Source organism: Nannospalax galili, unplaced genomic scaffold (assembly GCF_000622305.1).
Source record: "Nannospalax galili isolate Female #2095 unplaced genomic scaffold, S.galili_v1.0 scaffold1387, whole genome shotgun sequence".
Lineage (NCBI taxonomy): Eukaryota > Metazoa > Chordata > Mammalia > Rodentia > Spalacidae > Nannospalax > Nannospalax galili.
Window position 1 is genome coordinate 1643240 of NW_008355976.1, and position 7437 is coordinate 1650676.

Here is a 7437-nt window from a genome sequence, read left to right on the forward strand (position 1 = left end):
ATATATATATATATATATATATATATGTAAGTCCATCTGTGAGGTCAGAAGAGGGTGTTGGATCCCCCTGGAACTGGAGTTACCAACGATTGTTAGCTGCCATGTAGATGCTGGGAATTGAACCTGGGTCTTCTGGAAGAATGTTCCTAACCATTGAGCTATCCCTCCAGACTCTCTCTCTTTCTCTCACATCTCTCATCTAGCTATTATCTATCAATCATGTCAATCATCTGTCAATCATCTATCTATCATCTATCATCTATGTATCTATCCATCCACCATCTATCTCTCTATCATCTATCATCTATCTATCTATCTATCTATCTATCTATCTATCTATCTATCATCTATCTATCATCTATCTATCTATCATCTACCTATCTATCCATCTATCTCATCTATCATCTATCTATGTATCTATGTATCTATCTATCATCATCTATCATCTACCTATCATCTATCTATCTAATCTATCTATCATCTATCTATCTATCACCTATCTATCTATCTATCTATCATCTGCCCATCATCTATCTATCATCTATCTAGCTATCTATCATCTATCTATCTATCTATCTATCTATCTGTCTGTCTGTCTGTCTGTCTATCTATCTATTTATCATCTATCTATCTATCTACATAAGAAAATCATTATGGTATGGTGATTGAATTTGAGTAAGAAGAGAAAAGGTAAGGAGGGAAGTGTCAGGGGTTCAAACTCTGGACTCTACTTATCAGAAATTATAATGTAAAAGTAATCGTGAAATAAAGAACATTTATATTTAAATATACTATTGAGATAACAAATGAAAGAGAAGGAAACGTGAATTTGACTTGCTTCCGTGCAGTGTGAGGAGTCTCCTGGGAAGTTTTGCTTCTCAGTCCTGGCTGGAATCCCACAGGTCCTTTGACAGCAGGCTTGCAGTACACATTCAGATCCTTATACAGAGAGCATCAGGTCATGAATTACTAGAGCTGCCAACCCTTGTGTTTAGCCTGGCAGCAACTGCAAGTACACTTGTCTTTTTGTTAATAGGATTCTAAGACCAGGTAAGATACTAAGAACCCCCAAGACAAAGCCCATAAAAGGGAGACTGCTGAAGTCTACCTGGAGGAGAGGGAAAAAGAAAAGAAAATAGAGGCAGGAGTAGAAAGGCAGCTGCTTACTGAAGGACAACAGGACAACGGTCAGAGCTGGAAGAGCAGGACTACTGGGAAGAGGAGTTTGGAGGGGCAGGCTTATGCTGAGAGTATAGGTATCAGCGAGAAGTTTAAGACATACTTTTTTTCGTGAGAAAACATAAAATGCTGGGGAAATGGGATAGAATTATTGGAATTCTATGTAGCCTAAAATCTGCTATTCATTACATATTTTATTAGTACTTAACTGTTTTTTTTTTTTTTTTTTTTTTTTTTTTTGTGTCTTTTTGGAGACAGGGTCTCCCTGTAGCTGCAGCTGTCCTGGAGCTCACTATCTAGACCAAGCTGGCCTTGAACTCACAGAGATCCGCCTGCCTCTGCCTCCCAAGTACTGGGATTAAAGGCGTGTACCACTAGCTTTTAAATTAGAGTGATTTCTGTATTTCTATTTGTTAGAAAATAAGTTCTCTGGGTACTTTCATTTGGTATCAGCTCTACTTTTTAGTTTTAACAGGATCATTTGTATTTTGAGTTTCCTTCAGTTTCCATCATAGCAATTAAAAATTAGTAATAAAGAGCAGCCATTCACTCTTAGAAAGATGTACTGAAAACAAATCCTGGCATATTAGCCATTATAGAAACAGCTACAAATAGTCAGATTGGGGGTAATTTTAGTCTCCAGAGTTTATATTTGATGAGATTATCGATGTGAATGAGATTCCAAGATACTACCTCCAGTGAAAGGAGAAGCAAGGACTCGTAGCCTCACCTTCACTGTTTCCATTTACCAGGAAAATCATACAGCCCGTTATTTATTACAGAGGCAAAACTCCTGGTCAGAGAAATGTGCATTTACCATTATGGCTTCTGTGTCTAACTGTCTCACCATTTACCAGACACAAATACAGTCACACAAATGTATGGCTCGTCTTCTCCAGATACTGGATTTTTTTTTTTTTTTTGCTGTGGGCTGACATCTGGCTTCATCTTTTCCCTGACATTACCAAGTCTTTTCTACTGGATTTTAGTCCTCTGCTAATTTGATGACTAATGTTTCCTATTAGAGTATCTGCTTCATACACAACATATATGCCCTTATATCATCCCTTTATATTTAAAGATATATTTCTCCATATTTTTATTATCTTTTTCATTATTCATGCTCCAATTATTTTTCTGAGTCTTTGAAAAATCCACTTATAATGACTTTATTGTAAGTGAATTAATGCTAACCTTTTATATTTATTATTTTGATCTTTAACATTTTCCTAGCTTCTACTGAAGATTTAAATTATTAACATTTCTTCCCTTCTTTTCTAGTAAATGTATATTCTTTAGACAAGTTATAACTTGTATTCAAATGCTGATGTGTGGTTTTCATACTGTTATTCTGTTGAAAAGATCATTTTTCTCAATTATGTATGTTTTCTAGCATGGATAAGATACCATAAAAGAAAGTTGTTACTGCTTTGGGCATTCCATTTTACACTAATATGCTAATATCCTGAGAAAAATAACAAATTATTATGATAATTTGACAGCCCATGATAGACTGTATGAAATAAGAGATTTTTGTATTCAGTAAAGTTGAGGTACATCAAGAAGTAAATGATAGAGTTTCAGTAGAAAAGTTTTGGTAATAGATTGGGAGTGATGCCAGTTAAACAGGCTAAAGAGTATAGGATGATTCTCCAAATTCTGGATCATGTTTGTGAAATTCATAATCCTTATATGGACTGTGTATATGAAGCTGAAAGTTACAGACGATGGGGATCAATTTGCCTTTGGATGTGTTGACACATGACATGAAAATCCACACAGATATGCCCCCAAAGAAGTTTTATCTTCCTATTTGGGTCAAGGAAACCAGAGTGGCATTCTGATAGTTACTCAAATTTGTCACTTTATAAAAAAAATAGAAGTAGTGGAAGTGGGTGAGGTAATTTTTTCAAATGAGTTGAGAACTGGAAGAAAATTGATATCAGAAAGAGATTCTGTAAAGTTGGAAAACATGTTTATGATGAGAAAGCAAAAACAAAACATAAAAAAGGAAAGGCATTTGGAGAACAGAACTTAGACTCCATAGGCCTTTAATAAGAACAGAGACATGAAGTCGGGGGTATAGTCATGTGGGGTGGAAATCGTGGAGGTGGGTCTGAATGTAATCCAAATCCATTACGTGACATTCTCAAAGAGCCAATAAATATTTTTAAAAGGAAAGAACGCTCTAGGAATAATTGGCAGAGGCTAGTGGCATAAGCGGATGATGAAACATCGACAGTTTACACTAGCAGTTGGATAAAATGGCCGCTAAAATGAGTCATTAGATTAACCAGCTTCCATAGAAAGAGTAGGCTGGACGGCTTTGCACACAAGGACACATCAGTGCCGAGGTCACTTCCCAGAGAAGCCTACAGAGTGCCACACCTGCACAACACACTTGGAAGTACATTTGACATGTAGCGATCTACTTTAAAGGTACCATCTTTACCACAGCATGCTTCTGCAACAGTACACACCTGAAGAAGATCTGTCTGGAGTTTCGTCAGCGTGGCTGGGACACAGACTCCTGTGCACTCCAGAGACTTTTGGGTTGGAAGTCCATTTCTTTCATTGCCTAGTTGCATAATTTGGGGCATTTTACTTAATCGGTTTAAATAACACCTTAATCATTCCCATGTCAGAGAGAGGGAGAAAGAGACAGAGAGACAGAGACAGAGAGAGAGAAAATAATTTTACTTCCTTGAGTAGCTGTAATGGTTGGCTGAAAACGGATAGGAAGAAATTGCATCTACATATGGCCACACATGGTATATGCTCTGGGTACTACATGGTGTATGTTCTGGGTACCATGTTTCTCCACAATTCAATAGCAGCGTGTGGTACTAATTTTCATAACACAGTACTTACTTCACTGTATTTACTTATTTATTTTATTTATTTTTATTTTTTTTTGGTCTTTTTGAGATAGGGTCTCCCTGTAGCCCCAGCTGTCCTGGAACTCACTATGTAGACCAGGCTGGCCTTGAACTCTCAGAGATCCGCCTGCCTCTGCCTCCCAAGTGCTGGGATTAAAGGCATGTGCCACCATGCTTGGCTCACTTCAGTGTATTTAAAAAAAGGATAAAAATGTCTTCTTCCCTCTCTCTACCCTCCCTTCTTCCTTCTTTCCCTCCCTTCCTTCCCTCTTTCTTCACACCCCAGATTTTCTCCCTGCTTCCCTTCCTGTTTCTCCTCCTCCTTTGTTCTCAGTCTTTCCTCATTCTCTTGCCCCGTTACCTTCTCTTGTCTATTTCTTCTATTTTTTTTAACATTGGTGTTTTCTTTCAAGTTAGACAATTATTCAGTTAATGATGCATAATTCAATTATTGAGACATAATTGTTTCATCTGCAAAATGTGTGCACTCATCTGACATCTGGAGCTGGACCGTGTATACAACACATATGAGATGTTAAGAACACAGGAAGCTGTCAATACATTGACCTGACCTGACCTCAGTTTCCCTGAGCTATCCTGCCATGAGATCTATAGACATTTGTGTCTCAGAGATAATTTGACATTATTCTGAATATTTATCAAGAATGCCTAATAATCATATTTCAAAAAAATGACTCAGATTTTTCATTTCTGCATGCTAGAATCAAGAATTTATTTTTGAAAAGTACTGCAAATTGAATTTCTTATAATATTATGTACGTATTTTAATGTGAACTTTTATAGGTAGGTGTGATTTTCTTGTGCTATTTATCACCTCTATATAGAAAGCAGTCGTGGTGTATTTAAAAGAAAAAAAATCTTGAAATGGAACAATCACATAGTTTTCTTCTCTCAATTGCTGTGAAACACCGAGAAACTGGAAGAGGGAAGCCTACAGCTCCAGCAAATCAGAAAATCCTAAAATTGGTTAAGAATGAGCAATATTTACTGCTAGAATGACATTTATGTGATAAGCTGTACGTTTACCAAATATCTCTTCCCAGTGGTAACCATGTTCTTCAATATTACCAGCACACAGCCTCTGACCTTCTTCCTGACTGGTATCCCAGGCCTGAGAGCACCCCAGGTCTGGATCTCCATTCCCTTTTGTCTCCTGTATGTCATTGCCCTATCTGGAAACAGCATGATCTTGCTGGTGATTCTTCATGAACAGAGCCTACACGAGCCTATGTACTATTTCCTATCTGTGCTTTCAGCCACAGACTTGAGCTTGTCTCTGTACACACTTTCCACTACCCTTGGTGTCCTCTGGCTTGGAGCTTGAGAGATCAACTTGAATGCTTGCATTGCCCAGATGTTCTTTCTCCATGGGTTTACTTTCATGGAGTTGGGGGTCCTGTTGGCAATGGCCTTTGATCGTTTTGTGGCCATCTGTGACCCACTGAGATATACCAGTATCCTAACCAATGCCAGGATTGCCCAAATTGGCATAGTTCTGTTGATAAGGAATGTCGCTGTCATGTTGCCTGTCATGCTCTTCGTCAAGAGGCTGACCTTCTGTAGCTCTCTGGTCCTTTCACATTCTTACTGTTACCATGTTGATCTCATCTAACTCTCATGTACAGACAATAGGATCAATAGCATCCTTGGTCTGATTGCAATGTTCTCCACTACAGGGTTCGACTACCCTTGCATCTTGCTTTCCTATGTACTAATCATCCGGTCTGTCCTGCACATTGCTTCTGTGGAGGAGTGACAGGAAGCATTCAGTACCTGCATATCCCACATCAGTGCTGTTGCCATCTTCTCCATCCCTCTCATCAGCTTGTCTCTTGTCCACCGCTATGGCCATTCAGCACCTGCCTTTGCCCACACCATCATGGCCAATATTTTCCTTCTCATCCCTCCTGTACTCAACCCCATCATCTACAGTGTGAAGACTAAGCAAATTCAAAAGGCTTTTTATCAAAGTTTTAAATCAGAAGCAGTGCCAAATCTAGTCGATAGTTATATCAAAGTAGGAACGTGGCAAGAGCAAGGGTATCCTACTCATCTCCAGGAGATCAAACTATGGTTGTGTGATGTTGGCTTTCTCAGTTTCTTTGAAAGTAAATTCACAATGCCATTTAAATTTTCCTTTCATTTTCAAAGTAACATGAGATATTGTATGTGAGCAACTATTCAGATTTGCAAATGGTATTATTAAACCTGTGTAAAATAATTATTCAGACTCTTCATACAAATAGAAAAATATAAATTTAATTTGGGAAACTGTGAATAAGTCATTTTTCCTCTTTTTAATGAAACAGAAAAAAAAACGTTTTAATCATTTGTATTTGTTTTACTCAAAACTTCTGATTCTCTGCATGCTTTCAAAATTATTAAATTATTTGTTCAACCCTAAAATACATATCAATATAATTTGACTTTGAGGGTTTTTAATAGGTTTTTAAATTTTTCCCTGTATTATGTGCAGGGACATTGCTTGTATAAATAAAAAAAAATACCAGATCTAGCACACAACTACTATTGACTGAACATTAAAAATTGTAGCAATATGGCCAACTTTCCAGAGATTATGGTAATACTATTTTCTAAATATTTCATCAAGTTTAATGCTGGTAAAAAGATGGACTCATGTTTATTTCTGTGTCTGGGGTTATTAGTCCACTTCTGGGTGCACTGGAATAGCAACAGCAAAGTCAAGATCATTGCCACTCTCACATAGAGAGTTTTGTATCCAGTTGGTGAATTTCTTCTCTTAAGTGGACACCATGATTTATACTAATGTGAGGTACAGGTGTTCCCCCTTTGTTTGTACTTGGTAGTCCTGTGACATTCATAGTCTCTTGACAGCCTTATCTCTCTTCCAGTCTTGTTAGTTTCATGTCTAAATCAACTACCCAAACCTTTCAGTGAATCTAGGACCCCACGTATATCTACTTAGCTCATGTGATCTCTCCTCCATATAGAATCACAGCCAGGTTTATTACTCAAAACTTTGCCCACTGTGAAGTTTTTCCTTCACCCCTCTTCCTCATGCTCACTCATATGAGAGGCTGTTGTGCTATTGCATTCCACTTTTGGTGAGCACCCACTTGTCTATTAGTAACCAAGTGTAGGTACTTTCTCTTTTTCATAAACTAATCAGGAACAATGATGAACTGCGGATATGAATTCATGGACTATGACATTGATAACTGCTATGAAATCTGTACCAATTGTTCAGACAATTTATTTGTGTTTTTTTGGCCTTTCCTAACATAATTGTTAAAACATCACAGATCTGAAAAATCATAGATCTTAGAACAAGATCTTAGAACAGATCTTATATTAACCCCAATTGTAAACTTACACG

The 7437-nt window shown here is 37.5% G+C and overlaps 1 pseudogene; it reads left to right on the plus strand.

The window, feature by feature from the left end:
• Window positions 1-2000: 2000 nt before the first annotated feature.
• On the plus strand, window positions 2001-6079 carry LOC103750865 (annotated as a pseudogene).
• The last annotated feature ends 1358 nt before the right edge of the window (window positions 6080-7437 follow it).